The sequence below is a fragment of the Podarcis filfolensis genome (genome assembly GCF_964270895.1).
Source record: "Podarcis filfolensis genome assembly, chromosome: 15".
Lineage (NCBI taxonomy): Eukaryota > Metazoa > Chordata > Lepidosauria > Squamata > Lacertidae > Podarcis > Podarcis filfolensis.
In genome coordinates, this window is record NC_139618.1 from 111,413 (window position 1) to 128,369 (window position 16,957).

The following is a 16,957-nucleotide window of genomic DNA, read 5'->3' on the forward strand; positions in this document are numbered from 1 at the left end:
ATTTAAAGTGTGTTGGTTGGTTTATTGATTAATCAGTTAGATGCTGGGCAGTTAATCATTCGATTTGCTAATCTCTTGGCAGCCCTGAGGGCAAGGGAGGGGGCACAGAAGGACCTGAAACTGGCAAGGAACAGATGTCCTAAGGCCTTTAAGGAGAGGGAGGAGTCTGCACCCTCCGAAACCATACACCCCCCCAACATGACAGGGAACCTTCCTCACCCAACTCCCTTCCGCTCTGCAGCTCAGCCTCCAGGTTTTTCTGCATCCCTAAAGATTCCCCCACCTGAAGGCACCTGTTTTCCCCAACCAGTTTGTCTCTCCTACCACCACCCCCGCCCCAAACCTCCTTTTCTGCCGACACTGCTGCTCCTACTTCCATCCCTTTAGGTCCTGCATTTCAGCTCCTCTCTCGGTGTCCCTCAGTCTCCACAGTTTCCTTCCTGACACCCCCTGGCCACGAGCCCAAGGGTCTGCAGAACTGCTTCCAGCAGCCCGGTGCTGCTTCTCACATGAAGGCATTGTTAAGGCGCGACGGCCGAAAGTGATACTCATGCATCGTGGGGCGAGAGGGGTCAGCCTGGTGTCCATTCCACTCTTTACAACTTGAGTTTCCGGTAACAAAAAAGAAATAGTCTCTGAGCATGCGAGGAGTCACGTCTGTGCTGGTTCAAAGGCAGCTTGAGTTCCAGCAGTTCCAACAGCACCCCCGTGCCTGCCTGCCTACCTGCCTGCCTGCCTACCCGCCCCCCATGTAGACCGGGTAGGCACCCCTCCCTCGCTTTAGGAGCGCCCCCGTGTGGCCAGCATCGTAATGGCAGGGCAGCCGTTCTCTTCCCCTTCTCCTTCGTATCCCTTTTGTTGTCATGATCGTGCGTGCGCGAGGGCGTAAGTGCGTGCGGTCGAAATGGGGGATGCGTGCATGTGTGCCTGCCTGCCTGCCTGCCTGCCTGCCTCTCTCTCTCTCTCCGTGATCTATTTTTGGTCTGTCTCTCTCCCCTGCACGCAAGCACACGGAAGGGGGGGGCGGAAGTGGTTTTTGGGGTGTGCGTGTGCGCGTTGGAGTGATGTTTTGTGTCCATCTCTCTGTCCCTGTCTGTCTCCCCTGCACACAATCGTGTGTGCGGTGTACTTGGCTCCTGCGTCTCTGTCTGTCTCCCCCCACACAAGCACATGCTGTGTTTGAGTGTATGCTTAGAGTGAGAGAGAAATTTTGTGCCCTTCTGTCTCCCTCCCCCGTAAACAAGCGTGTGTGTGTGTGTGACAGAGAGAGATATATATTTTGTTTCTGCCTGCCTGCCTGCCTGCCTCTCTCTCTCTCTCCCCCTCCCTCCCCCCCCCCCGCAAACAACCAAGTGTGTTTTATCTGGTAAAGCGAATGATTAGAGGTCTTGGGGCCGAAACGATCTCAACCTATTCTCAAACTTTAAACGGGTAAGAGGGGAGACCGGGAAGTCGTCTGTCCTCCAAGGTAGACCTGGAAGCCCCAGACCCTGAGGCAGGCAGGCAGACTGACTGGGGTGACTGGGGACGCGAGGAGCCCACCGCGCCTCCAGCGGGACGACCGGGAAGCCTCCCTTCCACGGAGGTAGACCAGCAAGACCCAGCCTCCCCCACCCCCCCCCCCACCCCGGCCGGTAGACCGGAGGAGAGTCGAGGGCCGGAAGACCAGGCAACGCTGTCAGCCCCTTCGGCAGGTAGACCGGGCTTACTGAAGTCCAGATGCCAGTAGACTGGCCAGCGGTTCCACTCCCTATGCCAGGTCATCTGGCAGAGCTGCGCCTTCCCTCGGCAGGGCCGCGGTGACCTGGCAGGGCTTCGGAGGGGTAGCCCGGGAAGCCTTCCGTTCTTGGAGTTAGACCGGCAAGACCCAGCCTCCCCGGCCAGCAGACCGTAGGGGAGCCCAGGGCCGGGACACCGGGCACCGCTTCTAGCCCCCTCCTTTGGGGGTGGGCCAGACCGGGGGGACTGTTGACGCGAGAAGCAGACTGGGCCTTCGGCCGGTAGACCGTGACGCCCGCCGTTCTGAGAAGGGGGCCGGCAAATCCCAGCCTCCTCGGTGAGTAGACCACAGGACAGCAGTTCCAGGCACGCCGCGGGCTGGACCGGCGTCTCCCGGGCTCAAGGAGGAGTGACCGGGAAACCGTCTGTTCTCCGAGGGAAACCGCAAAACCCCAGCCTCCCCGGCCGGCAGACCGTGGGGCAGGGATCGCAGCCCCGCCGCCGGGAAGACCGGGGCCCTCGCGAGTAGACCGTGCGGTCCGCTGGCCTCTGGCGGGTAAACCGGAGAGGACCACCCACCCTTGATGGAGGGACCGAGAAGCTCTCCATCCGTCCATCCTCCCAAGTGGACCAGAAAGCCACAGCCGCCTTGGCCAGGCGGAGAACGGCCGCTGCTTGCAGCCCTGCCGTCAGCTTGACTGCCCGACTTCCACCCACCTGCCGACTGACCGGCTGGGGGGACCAGGCAGCGGACAGACCTCCCAGCGGTAGACCGGGAAAGCCTTCTGTCCTCAGAAGGGGACTGCCACGTCCCAGTTTGCCTGGTCAGTAGTACACCAGAGGATAGCTGCCAGCGGCCGCAGAAGAAACAGACCATGCTGCCAGCGCCTCCGAAGGGGAGCTACACTCAGCCTCTTAAGCTCCGCCGCCACCCCCCAGGAAGACGGCCAGTGCTTACGCTCCTTCTGCCGTGAAGACCGGCCAACCCACCCTGCTTGCCGGCCGGTAGACCGGGGCCACCAGCAACCTCTCCCCTGGACCAGCCAGGGGCTAGACCCACACAGGGCAAAGCTTGCCCTTTGCCGGCCTTTGCATCCTCCGCCAGCCACTCTTGCCTTGCTTCCATCAGTCACGCAGAAGCAAGAGGGCAGGCGCCGGGAACGGTCTACTGCCACCCCAGCGCCGCCCCACGTGAGAGGACCATGCTGCAGGAGGAAAAGAATGGACCCCTAGACACTATATCGCTGATAAAGAGCAGGCTGATTCTGGAAGAAAATGGGAGCTTCCAACATCATGCTGGCTGAGTCAAAATAGATGTAACCATTAGGAGTTCAGCGGGACTCCTAAACGAAGGGACAGGCTCCTGCCTGGTCTACTTGGGGGAGGGAAGGCAGGCAGGCAGGCAGGCAGGCAGGCAGGCAGGCAGGCAGGGGACAACCATCCTTCCTGCCTGCCTGCCTGCCTGCCTGCCGCTTGGCACTCCTAAACCAAGGGACAGGCTCCTGCCCGGTCTGCCTGGGGGAAGGGAAGACAGGCAGGCACTCCGGGTATCGGTAGCACCCAGGGCATAGTGGAGGCTGGGCGCGCAGCACCAACCCCCCCCCCTCGTCCACACGCTGGGCACCGACCCGGGTAAATATACTTCATTTGAAGGGAAGGGAAGCATTGCTTAGCAGTTAGAGCACCCCTTAGACCTGTCGCCCCCCGACCTCCCCTCAGGCTGGTACATGAGCTCCTTGGAGCAGCAAGCCAAGCCGCCTGCCGCCCCTGCCCGACTCCACTCCCCGACCCTGAGTGCCGCGGCCTCAGGTTGTGAGCTCCGAGCCTGGTATAGCATGGCCGAGACAGGTAAGCTTGGGGCAATGGAGTTCGGAAATCCAACAGGCCCAGAGCCCCCTACTTGGCCTTTTCCCCGGTGTGGTGGAGGAAATGCCCCCTGGCCCGGTTCTCATAGTTCCGTATCAATATCACATAATACGTTTCTAAACTGCAGTACGTATCGTATCATGTAATTTCTATTGATTGATTTCTAGACTACCAACCCGCCTGCTGGGGTTGGCGTAAAGAAATACCATCCTGATCATTCTTATCATGACATTTACTGGTGCCCTGCTTCCCATCCCCTTTTGAGGACTGATAAAAACGAGAGCGACTGAGACCAGATGGCAATCCGCAATCCACGCTGAGTCAGACTAGATGACCGCCAGACCCTCACCCTTCCCCTGCAGGACTCAACGGGAGCTTCACATTGGAGCTGAGCCATGGCGAAACTCCGCCTCGTCCTCTGGCGCCTGGCGCCCCCTGCTGGCCTCCACCAGAAGAGTCCCGTGCGCTTTCCAGGTGGGTCTTCGGCTCCTCGCTCTCGCCGGCCGGCTCCTTCGCCGGAGCATGTCAAGAGCGCTGTCTCCCCCTCTACAGGTGACCTTCTCCTCGGTGGTGAGCGTGGCGCTGGACAATGTGCAGTTCAGGAACTGTGGCCCCCAAAGTAAGGCTTTCTTTTCCACCTCCCCCAAACCCAGCCAACCAGATAGACTGCCTCTGGGCTTGGAGGCTCCCCATTCACCGTCCCAACATTTCCAGGTCCCCAGAGCTGCACCCCAGACGAGCGCCCATGCCTACCAAGCAGCTGCGTGACCCCTGCCCGCCATTGTGATGGCACCAAGGACTGTGGCGAGGCGGCAACGAACGGGCTGGCAGTGAGCAGTCGGGGGGCATTCGAGGCCGGGGGGATGTGGGCACCACTGGAATGGGGGGAGGGCAGAAAAGGCACCCCTGGGACCCACCCGCCTGCCTTTCTCCCCCAGAGACCTTCCTCTCATGCTTCTTTGAGGAGGGCTGGTGCAGGTGGGCAGCGGATGCCAACCAGAACCTCTCCTGGGTGAGAAACTGCAGCTCCCAGGCACCACCGTCCCCAGCCCGCCCCACCCGCGACCAGACCACCACCACGCCGGAAGGTGGGTGCTGGTTGTTAATATGTAGAGGATGTCAGCAAGGTTGAACCTTTCCGTAAAGAAACTATTTGAATCAAGTCTTACCAATTTGGGGCATGTGCAGAGTTCGGCACTGGGTGCTTTCTCTCTCCAGTTGGTAGGCATGACAGCTGACAGCCTTCAGTTCTCCACTGGGTAGACTGAAGAGCTTTGTGATCTACCTGAAGGGGATCAACAACCCAGTCTACCCAGAGCCAAAGGCTGCCTGGTATGATGTTCTGAACTGCAGATCCAAAGGTGGTCTTGTGGGAGTGGTTGGGTGCAGGCGTACCACAGATGGAAGTCAAACTCCAGAGTGATCAGTTTCAGTGCTTTATTAAAAGCTTTATTACAGCAAATCAGTCTGCCAGGCCTCCCACCCTTTACAGCTGCAGGACAGACACCTCAGCAAGGAGTTAGCTTGTCTGCACCCAAGCAAACGTTCATACATCTTTATACACAAAGCAGCATACTTCACTTCGGCCAGGACTTCCCATCACTCCACTTGACCAGATGGGGGCATAGGTGGCAAATGCCAAAGTCTTACAGCTAGCTCCTCTTTCTGGACTCCATGCACCCGAAGCCCCCAGTTAAGGATAGCATCAAAACAAGCCAATTAGCTTATATGAGCTCATCACTACAACAACTACCTATTAATTGTGGGGTTGTCTTGACTACCAAAATGGTGTTTGCAGAGCTTCCAGAACAGTTCACCTTTGGTTCAACACAACCCACCCCTTCAAGATAACCCTAACAATCTACACGCCCAATCTTCCGCAAGTTCCTCGGGGTCTAGAAGGAGTGGAGTTATGCAGTGAATCTGTTACTCAGATTACAAGAAAAACCCACAACAGCAATGCAAAAATCTGCAATGAAGCAATCTCATAGTTATAATTGTAACAAAAATCACCAGTAAGTGGTGCCACCCCCTGCAAGTCCTTGGAACCACCCCTGGACCATGGTCCTCCACGATTCATGTTCCAATCAGGCTACCTTGGCACAATCTTGATATAAAGCATGCACCATCTTATTTAGCTAGACTTATCTGAAATATATGTTCTAATACACAAATCATTTTTATTTAACAACTTGGAATATCACAAAAAGCCTCCATGTCCGTGTTCTGGTTATCTGCGTGCAGAGCCAACATTATATGAGTCACCGTTTGCTGCCAAACAATAAGTCCAATCATGGCAGAAACTTCTGCTGCCCCGGTGAGAATTCATGACCTCCAAGCTCCAGATCCACGTGAAGTACAGGAACATTCTGGCACAGGTATGGATACAGCCAGCAGAGGAAACCTAGGACCAATCCCAATATCCACTCCAGTGGCAGCCTATTAATGAACAAACAAATATTGGTTAGGTCCTCAGAGAATAACTTGCACCTAAATATTAGTAAGACAAAGGCGATGCTGTTGGACTTCCGGAGGAAGAGAGGGGAACCTGCCCCATTGTATATTGGGGGGGGGTGCTGTGTGGAGAGAGTCCCCTGCTTTAAATTCCTGGGAGTTTACCTTAGTGAGGACCTCACTTAGAAAATCTTCTACCCTCGGGCAGGAGATATAGAAGTATAATCAGTTGTACCAACAGGCTAAAAAATAGCTTCTATCTGTGGGCTGTTAGGTTGTTGGAAAATAACATAGCAAAATTGACTTGCGAGGTCGTGTGTTGTTAGATAAGCACACAGAGTGCAACGAGATTGAGTGTTTGGGGGGGAGGCTCGTTTAATTTCATTGTACACAGGTTATATAATGACAATAAAGGTATTATTACTCTGGGCACATCATCGCCTTGTCCAAGATGGGCTCAAAACTTCAGTGGTGTGCAGTTGATCTTCTCCCAGCCTGGTAGGAAAATTATTGCAGAGCATGGAGGATCAGATTTACTTCTCATTTCACACACCCCAAGTACTTGCACTCATCCCAGGGCTCACCCAGATCTTGGGGTTATTGTACCATAAGTGCCAATAGCCATCCAAAGCCCCAATTCAGTGGGGACCACAGCAGGAGCTGTACCTATCAATCCTTCTCTCAAGACACAGAACCTTCTGAGGCTCATGTAGACAACTGTGCAGCAGGCTACACTTTCCACACTCAAAGAACTGGAGGAGCACCCATCACCCCCTTAGCTTTTCCACAGGGGATCCCTTTCCAGTCTTCCAGTTGTTAGACAGCTGTAATGCATCTTCCAGAATGGGAGCCCACCCCTTCAGGGTTTTGGATGACCCAGGCAGAATTTGGATTTGCTGCTCCAGTAATCCTGAATTTCAGGAGCTTTGACTAGATGATTCCTGGTCTCTTACAACTCTACCATTCTATAATCCATTCATGCATTTTGTGGTTCCAATGCATGATACCTGCTGCTAGGAAAAACAGCAGCTCCTTTGAAGAGCTGAGTATCCAACCTCACAGCCCTCACATAGTGGTGCAACATCTGGCACTATGTGGGCTTACCATCAATACCAGAAGTGCTTAATGGTCTCCCTGGAGAATGTCCCCAAAAGAAAGTGGTGGTCAATGCTAAAATGGCACTAAAGAGGTCAGGCAAATGGAAATAGCTTAGGATCCCATTCACCACTGAGAGAAGAATGGCAATCCAACCCCTTGAGAGGCTGCAAGGGAAATCTTGAGGAAGGGTTCCCTGAAACCCCAAGACAGGGTGTTCAGAATACAGACTGTGGTCCTACCCTACTTTTACAACCAGCTGTCGTTAGAGTTGGAGGGGTGCAAATGCTTACCTGCATGGACCACTGCTCAAGGACAATTAGAACCTGGCTTGGTCTCCCAGCATCCAGACTTGTGGCGTAGTTTCACATCAAGGTAAATGATGGAGGTCCCTGTTTGCAATGGCTGAGATGGAGCATACGGAGCCTGCATAGAGAACACCTTCATAAATTGCCTTTAAGCAGGTCGGCGAGCAGTCCTTAGCTGGGAACTTCCTGGCAAAGGAACTGAAGGTAATGGAACATCACTTCAGAAACAGAGGAAGCTTCCTGCATACAACAGGGGCCCTGAGTGAAAGATGGATTGATGAAGCAGGGGAGCACATTGATGGAGGGGGTTAGAAGAAGAATAAAAAACACCAAACCAAGAGGCATGGTTGCACATGTTTTCTGTCAGGAAGGGATTACTTTAATTCCGTAAAACTCTGGATAAATGTGCTCCCAATATGAAAATGTCTAGCCAGAGGCAGAAGACTTGACAGACTCTACAGAGGTGGGTGCCATACATCTGAGACCCTGAACCAATACAAGGGTGTTACAGTAGTCTACAGACACTGTGCAAGAGAAACTGCAAGTTACATGTCACTTCAGTAAGACTGCCATGGAGTGAGCATAAAAGAACTGTTGCTTTTAGGAATAATAGGAAAGAAATATTTCAAGGCGCCATCACCATGGGTTGTGATCTGAGGGCTGTATGCTTACAGCATTGTCAAACAAACAGCCTCCATCCAAACAGATAGAAGAGAGCAGGATTAAAACCTAGTGCTACAAAACACACCATAATACAAAATAAACTAGTCACACCCCCAAAAACAATTAAAAAATAAATAAATAGCCTAATGCCTTGTCCCGCCTCGGCCGGCGCCTAGCAGCTGACTTAGAACTGGTGCGGACCAGGGGAACCCAACTGTTTAATTAAAACAAAGCATCGCGAAGGCCCGCGGCGGGTGTTGACGCGATGTGATTTCTGCCCAGTGCTCTGAATGTCAAAGTGAAGAAATTCAATGAAGCGCGGGTAAACGGCGGGAGTAACTATGACTTAAGGAAAATGGCAGCTGATGATCTGTGATGCCATCAATTTGATTTTAATTAATTTTTATAATGAAATGTTTTTAGAATGTTGCACTATTTTATTGTTGCTAGTCACCCTGAGCCCGGCTTCGGCTGCGGAGGGCGGGATATAAATAAATTATTATTATTATTATTGTTAAACCAATCAATCTTTGGCGGTCTTTTCCACATGCCTATCCCTCCCTCCTCGTGGTGAGAGTCAGGCAACGTCTCTAGGCAGCAACATTTTTAGGCGGCTAACAGGGAAGGCTTATCTGAGCCTCTGGGTCCATGCCAGAGAGGTTCAGTTCATCCTCACCCAGATTCAGGAAACTGAACATGAATCGTTGTGGAAACACAAAGAGAGGTGGCGGGTCCTCTGACCGTACCACCCGGGTGAGGAGCAGCTCCCGTGCTGCTGGGCCTGGTGTAGTTCCTGCGGTGGAACACCCAGTTTTTGTATGCCCCTTGTCGCCCTGTATATTTAATATGATCATGGACCGCCTCCTTTGGAAGATACCGAAGGAGGTTGGGGCCGACCTGGGAGAAGGCGTGACAGAGAACGGTGTAGCCTTCGCGGACAACCTGGTGTTGGTGGCGTCTACACCAGTAGGGCTACAAACTACCATCGACATAGTGGGCGGACATCTTGCACTATGCGGCCTCACTGTAAACTCCGGAAAGAGCTTGACAGTATCCTTGGAAGTCGTCCCCAGGGAGAAGAAAATGGTGGTGAACCCGCAGCGGGTATTCTCCTGTACCAACAGACCATTACAAGCTCTCAAGCAGTCGTACCAGTGGCGCTACCTGGGCGTGCCCTTCACGCCAGAAGGATGTATAGCAACTCGGGCAAGGACTATCGTAACTCCATTCGGATGCGCATCAATGCGCTCCCTACCAGGTCCTGCTTGGCCAGGGGACGGAGAGCTGACCGGCTATGTCGCGGCGGGTGCCAGATGCCCGAAACTCTGAACCACGTTCTCCAAGTCTGCTACAGGTCTCATGCAGCAAGGGTCTTCCGGCATAATGCTGTAGTGAAATATATCACTAAAGGACTTCGGAGACAGGGGTATCATGTGGATTTGGAGCCTCCCTTCTGAACATCAGAAGGTTTGAGGAAACCCGACATAGTAGCGAGTATTGGACGGACCGCACGTATAATCGACGCCCAGGTGGTGGGCGAGCAGGCGGACCTGCGGAGGGCTCACGCCCAGAAAGTTCAGTATTACGCAGGGAACACCAGCCTCCTGGAGTTGGTAAAAGAGCGCTACCAAGTGGAAGACCTGAGCACCACATCTGCAACGCTCTCCTGCAGAGGTGTGTGGAGTGACCGCTCGGCGGAGGACCCGTTAGCCCTGGGTATTGTCCGGAAGCAAGATCTCAAGGTCCTCTCGTCACGGGTGTTGATCGGTGGCATTTATGCTCATAGCATTTTTAATAAAATCATGGCTTCTGTTAATGCTGGTTTGTGAGCGCCCAAGAAATTGCCCAGGCTGGCACGGGGCTGCTAGTAAAATATTCTGTACTTCTGCAGATAATCAGAAGTAATGTCTGAGGGGCGTGGCATCCCGATGATGATTTTTTTTAAAAAAGGAAGCTGATGATCTGTAGTGTTATACTGATCGATATTCAGCGGTCTTTTCCACGTGCCTATCCCTGCCTCCTCGTGGTGAGAGTCGGGCAACGTCTTCAGGCGGCTAACAGGGAAGGCTTATCTGAACCTCTGGGTCCTTGCCAGAGAGGTTCAGTTCATCCTCACCCAGATTCGGGAAACCAAAATGAATTGTTGCAATAATGCAAAGAGCGGTGGCAGGTCCTCTGACCGTACCACCCAGGTGAGGAGCAGCTCCCATGCTGCTGGGCCTGGTGTAGTTCCTGCAGTGGAACTCCTAGTTTTTGTATGCGAACACCCAGATTGCAAGAGAACTTTAAGACAGGACGTGGTGTTCATCACTGATGAGCCCACACCAGATTGGTATGATGCGCAACAAAATACACATCAGGTGAACAGGAGATGGACCCATGAGGAAACATCACTGCTGGCTAGAAAGGAGGCTAGGCTCCTAACCTCGGGGGCACGCCATATGAACCTAGCCCTGACGGAAAAATTCCCAGAAAGGACAGTGCAGGCTATAAAAGACAGGGCTAACACTGGTTAAGAAAGTGAAATACCTAGGAGTTAACATGACTGCCAAGAATGTGAATCTGTTTAAGGATAACTATGAAAAATGTTGGATGGAAGTGAAAAAGGATTTAGAAATATGGTCAAACTTGAAGCTATCATTGCTAGGCCGAATTGCTGCGATAAAGATGAATGTATTGCCAAGGATGTTGTTTTTGTTTCAAACATTGCAAATTTTGGATAAAATGGAGTGTTTCAAGAAGTGGCAGAGAGATATCTCTAGATTTGTCTGGCAAGGCAAGAAACCTCGAATAAAATTTAAGATATTAACTGACGCTAAGGAAAGAGGTGGATTTGCCCTGCCAGACTTAAAACTTTATTATGAATCAGCCGCTTTTTGCTGGCTGAGAGAATAGATGCTTCTTGAGAACACTGATGTGTTGGATTTAGAAGGTTTTAACAACATTTTTGGGTGGCATGTATATTTGTGGTATGATAAGGTCAAAGCACACAAAGCGTTCAAAAACCATATTGTCAGAAAAGCACTGTTTAATGTTTGGATAAGATGTAAGGATTTGCTTGAAAATAAAACCCCAAGGTGGCTGTCACCAATGGAAGCGAAGGCTCAGAAAAAGCTCAATATGGAGGCCAAATGGCCGAAATATTGGGAAATTTTTGAACAAGAGGGAGACAGATTAAAACTGCAGAGTTTTGAAAAATTAAAAAATAGAGTGCGAGACTGGCTTCACTACTATCAGATAATGGAGGCATATAATTTGGATGAAAAAATTGGCTTCCAGGTGGAAAAATCAAAATTGGAAACAGAACTGTTAGATTCCAAAACTAAGAATTTGTCAAGAATGTATAACTTGCTGTTGAAATGGAATACTCAGGATGAAACGGTGAAATCTGTTATGATTAAATGGGCACAAGATGTTGGACACAACATTATGATGGCTGACTGGGAACAGTTATGGACCACAGGTATGAAGTTCACGGCATGTAATGCCTTAAGAGAGAATATAATGAAAATGATATACAGGTGGTACATGACACCAGTCAAGCTTGCGAAAATTTATCATTTGCCCGATAATAAATGTTGGAAATGTAAAGAGACCGAAGGTACATTCTTTCACCTTTGGTGGACATGCCCAAGGATTAAGGTTTTCTGAGAGATGATCTATAACGAAATGAAAAAGGTATTTAAATATACCTTTCTGAAGAAACCAGAGGCCTTTCTCCTGGGCATGGTCAGCCAATTGGTGCCAAAGAAGGATAGAACTTTCTTTATGTATGCTACAACAGCAGCAAGAATACTTATTGCAAAGCATTGGAAGACACAAGATCTACCCACCCTGGAAGAATGGCAGATGAAGGTGTTGGACTACATGGAACTGGCAGAAATGACTGGCAGAATCCAAGACCAGGGAGAAGAGTCGTGGAGGAAGATTGGAAGAAATTCAAAGACTATTTACAGAAACATTGCAAGATTAATGAATGTTAGAATGATGTTGGAATGAATTTATGTGATTTTAGCAGAAATGTTACAAAGATTTAGGAAAAATAGACTATTAATTGGTGAAAGGAGGGAAAGTAAAGGTATATTAATTTCAAGATAAATTTACAGGACAAAAATTTGAAAAGAGGGAAAGGATTTGCTGAAATGGATAATTGACTTAGAATACAAAAAAGGGAGGTGTGAGGAGGTCAGGGAAACAAGCTAATGAAAGATCAGTAATGGGAAGATTTGCTGTATTTCTTATTGATTTTTCTTTTTTGCTTAATGGATTTCAATTCTGTTTTTTCTTTTTGATTTTTCTTTTTTTCTTTTTTGTATTTTATCTTTTCTTGTTTAAAATGAGGGTTTTTTTATTTTTCTTGTTGTATTTCCAAAAACTTTAATAAATATCTTATAAAAAAAATAAAATAAAAGCCAATAGGCACCACACACTACAAAACACAAACCTTCTAGACCTGGAAGGACATTACAACCGTTATGGCTGGCATGCCTACTTAGGTTACGATAAAGTTAAGATCCACAAAAAAATAATGATCATATTATAAGGAAACCTCTCTATATGGTTTGGGAAAATACAAAGATTTGCTTGAACCTAAAACTCTGTAGTGGATATCTCCCATTGAAGCACTAGCAGTGAAGAAGAAAAAATATGGAAGGAAGAGGAAGGAAAAAGCTTTGAAGAAATGAGAGAACATCTGTCAGGTTGGTTACAATATCACCAACTTTACGAGGTATTTAAACTAGAGAAAGAAATGGTTTTGCGATGGAACCCTTTACATTGGAAAAAGAACTGATCAACTCTAAAGTGAAAATCCTCTCCAATCTGTAATCCTCTAAAATCTGTAATGGGCTCAAGATTTTGGCTCTAGTATCCCAATGAATGCCTGGGAAAATCTATGAAGTTCACCGCATGCTACACCTTGAAAGAAAATTTTATGCAGATGCAATTCCGCTGGTACTTAACACCACTGAAATTATCCAAAATGTACAAGAACATTTCAAGTAAATGCTGGAGATGTGGGGAAGCGGAAGACTCAATGTTACATATGCGGTGGACCTGTAAGAAAATAAAGGAATTTTGCAATGTAATTTGTAATGAGCTCAAAAGAATTATGAAGGTATCCTTCATTTTAAAAAACGGAGGCTTTCCTCCTGGGGATATTAGGCCCAGACATGCCTGTGGTGGACCTGCGGAGGGCTCATGCTCAGAAAGTCCACTACTACACCGGCAACAATAGTCTCCTGGAGTTGGTTAAAGAGCGCTACCAAGTGATAAAAAAGAGAGAGGAGGCTTTGTGCTCCCTGATCTAGAGTTATATCATGCAGCTGCAGCACTACTATGGATGAAAGACTGGATAACATTAAGGGATTTTGATGTATTTGATTTGGAGGGATATGATCATCGGTATGGGTGGCATGGCTATTTAATATATGAGAAGGTAAAGGTCCACAGGGGCTTCCTGAATCATTTAATAAGGAAATAATTATATAAGAACTGGTCAAAATATAAAGGAATACTAGAACCCAAGAACCCCCTGTGGACCTCACCTACAGAAGCACAGGCAGTTAAGAAAAAGAATATGGAAGGGGAATGGGCCACATACCGATTATTATTAGAAGGACAACAGGATGAACGTATACTGAAAAAATATGAAGAAATTAAAGGGCATTTAACAAACTGGCTACAATATTTTCAAATACATCAAAGATTAACCATTGATAAAAAAGTAGGACTTGCAAAAGAAACATCAAAATTTGAAAAAGAATTGATACAAAGTAAAGGAAAATATATCTCACGGGTATACAACCTCCTATTGGAATGGGAGGTAAAGGAAGAACAAGTGAAAGCCATAATGGTGAGATGGGCGCAAGATTTGGGTTATAATATTTGGGTTATAATATTTACACGGAACAATGGGAAAAATTACGGTGGGAAGACATAAAATTCACGGCCTGCTACAATCTCAGGGAAAACACGATTAAGATGATGTATAGATGTCATCAAACTCCAGAAAAACTTGCTAAAATGTATAAGAACAGATCACCTATATGTTGGAGATGTAATAAAGAAATTGGGTCTTATTTGCATATGTGGTGGAAATGTACAGATATTTGTGTTTTTTGGAATAATATATATGAAGAACTTAATTTTTAAAAAAATTAACATTCAAAAAGAGGCCAGAAATATTTTTATTAAGCATTTTGCCAAAAGAAATAGGGAAATCGAAAAGAACATTGTTCATGTACGGAATAACGATGGGCAGAATTTTAGTAGCAAGAAATTGGAAAAACACAATAATACCCAACACGGAAGATGGGCAAATCCTTATGGTAGAATATCTGCAGCTAGCGAAAGCGAGGAAGAGAGTAAGCGTTTTCCCTGCCCAATGCAGCTCCCCGTCAAGCACTGTCCTGTCCTGCAATCGCAGGACACTTTCTACTTAGCAAGAAACATTTCTTCACCTTACATGGAACCTAAGATGACTACAAATGTATTATTTCCTGAAGTGAGTAACGAAACAAAATTGAAAGGAACCTCGTTGAAGGAAACTTACTTGGGAGTAAATTTACCCATCAAAACTCAAAGGATTTCATAACTCAAAGAGGGGTGGCAAAAAGGATCAAAGACTTTTAAAAAGCTATGTTAAAAGGAAACCTGAGAGTCTTGGCATGGGCATAGCCAAGAAGGGGAGGCAGGGGGGCAGCTGCCCCCTCCCAGATCAAGTAAAACAATACTTAACTGACCAATCAGGTTGGTTCTGCCTCCCCCCCCCCAAGACCTGGCTACGCCCATGGGTCTTCACTGATCTTGGGAAATGCAGCCCTTTAACGATCCTTTAACCAAATAAATCCAACCTCAGATAACCTCTACACATGGAAGATCTACTGTTGACAAGCAATTTACTTTTACTGGAAGGGGCACTAATTTTCCCTTTGGTCATACAGTCATACAACCTCTTAGTAATAATAGATCATTGAGGAATCCTATCTGCAGAGAGCTACTGAAAGTTGAATGAAAGCCAGATACACACATACAAAAAAAATATTTTACACATAAAAAATTTTCATATTTGGAGAAACTTTTCTCCAGCCTCTTTCAAACACTTTCCCAGTTTCTCCTTTCTCCAAATTGGCCCTGTTTTAGATTGATCAAGTCCAATACCTAGCTTCTTTTAGAAAATGCTTGTCTTAGGAAAGATAAATTACCCGGGGGTTTTTGGTTTTCCTTTAAAAAAAACAAATGAAGCAAGCTTGCCTTTAAAACTGCACATTTAAGATAAGCAGCAGCAGCTGAAGTCAGGATGTTACCTTTAAAGCCAACTTAAACTCAGGGAAACTTCAAACTCCAAAACTTGGCAAAAGTTTTTCTTAACTTTTCTACACCTTAAGAGTGCAAATCCTGAGTTAATCGAAGCCTCTGAAAACTCCTCCTACTATTAACAAGCACAATGTCAAATAATATATACTGCCTATTTTTATGCCATTTAATAACAAATGTGTTGAGCTTTGTGAGTGTGCGTGCAAATGTGCGTGGAGTGTGCGTGTACCAAACTAAGAGCCGAGGTTCCCCCTTTTGCCACTAGCGAGCACTCTGGGTTTAGTCAGCCAACCAGCTGCAAATCCACCTTGTTCAGCCCACATTTGTATTTATATCCCACCTGTTCTCTAAGGAGCTAAAGGTGGTGTAAGGTGAAATAAAAGCTGGGTTGTTTTTGAACTAAAGAAACAACCCTGAACCTGATTTTTAAATCCTTTCTCTTTTTCTCCCTCCAAAAGGGGTGCTGTCACAATTAGCATTTGGTGCAGGCAGGCACAAAATGCGAAAGTCCCAGAAGTTCCAACTCCCCCCCCCAGCACCTGTCCTGGAACTGGCTGCTCTTGGCAGAACTTGCCCCCTCTTCTCCCTTGTTTCCTCTCAGTATGCGACAGTCCCTCCTCACACCTCGCTCCAGCCATTTCTGCAACACCTTCGCCCAGCACGCATTGCACGCCTCCTTGGTCTTCATCACACTCCTCACAGTTGCCTGTCCTTAAGTAGGGGAGGCTATTAGGGCAGGTTCCAATCTGAATCAGTTACAGGTGCAGGGATGACGTGCTTTGTACTTCCAGCCCTATCTTGCCTGGCTAGGCACAGCTGCGAGCGTTTCCTCAGACATCCCCCACCTGTGTTTAATTCCCTCCAGGCTGCTGATCAAAGTGCACACAGCTGCTGGCAGGGAAATTAGGCTTTCTTCCATGGGTCAAAGACTCAATTCGGCACCGCCCCCTCCCCGCCCCATGTGAGCTCACAAGCACTCACACACACAAGGAGCTCCACACGTTTGTTCTTAAAGGGCATAAAAATAGGCATATGATTTGAATACAAGGTTTTGTTTATATATAATATTTCACTGATTCCCAACATAAGTTACATAACAAAAAATGCAACATAACATATAACTGCAAGGGGGACTTTTTTACAGTATTAGGAGATGTAATGTATATCAATTTATAACGTTATTAATTTTTTGCTGCAGGTTAGCTGTGAGATAAATAAATTACAGTTATATATTAAAGGCCAAAGTCAGGCTCACTGAGGGAAATAAAAATACAAAAGGACAGTATACATGATGTCCCAGACATGACAACCACACCGTAAAGCTTCACGCCAACCAGATATTCCTGTTCACTTCAGGCACTAAGTCGCTTAAATTATTATTAACCGTTCCTCATTGCTCTGTTTAGGTACTTACCAAAGGAATCCTGCAAATGGAGATATTACTAGAGCCTGACATGCTTGTATATTTGGTGGTATTTTATGCATTGCGACTTGCTATCATTTTTATTGATTATAGCTTAGTAATTCTTTACTGT

The 16,957-nt window shown here is 47.8% G+C and overlaps 1 long non-coding RNA gene across 2 annotated transcripts; it reads right to left on the minus strand.

Annotated features, from left to right (window-relative positions):
• Positions 1 to 5,745: 5,745 nt before the first annotated feature.
• LOC310749949 lies at positions 5,746 to 16,520 on the minus strand. 2 transcript variants are annotated; one of them, XR_014541881.1, is made up of 3 exons: positions 16,047 to 16,520; positions 7,428 to 7,700; positions 5,746 to 6,024 (listed from the first exon to the last, which is right to left on the minus strand). It is a non-coding gene; the product is annotated as an uncharacterized lncRNA (long non-coding RNA). The 2 variants fall into 2 exon arrangements; XR_014541882.1 differs by lacking the exon at positions 16,047 to 16,520 and having other exon boundaries at positions 7,428 to 8,471.
• Positions 16,521 to 16,957: the final 437 nt, after the last annotated feature.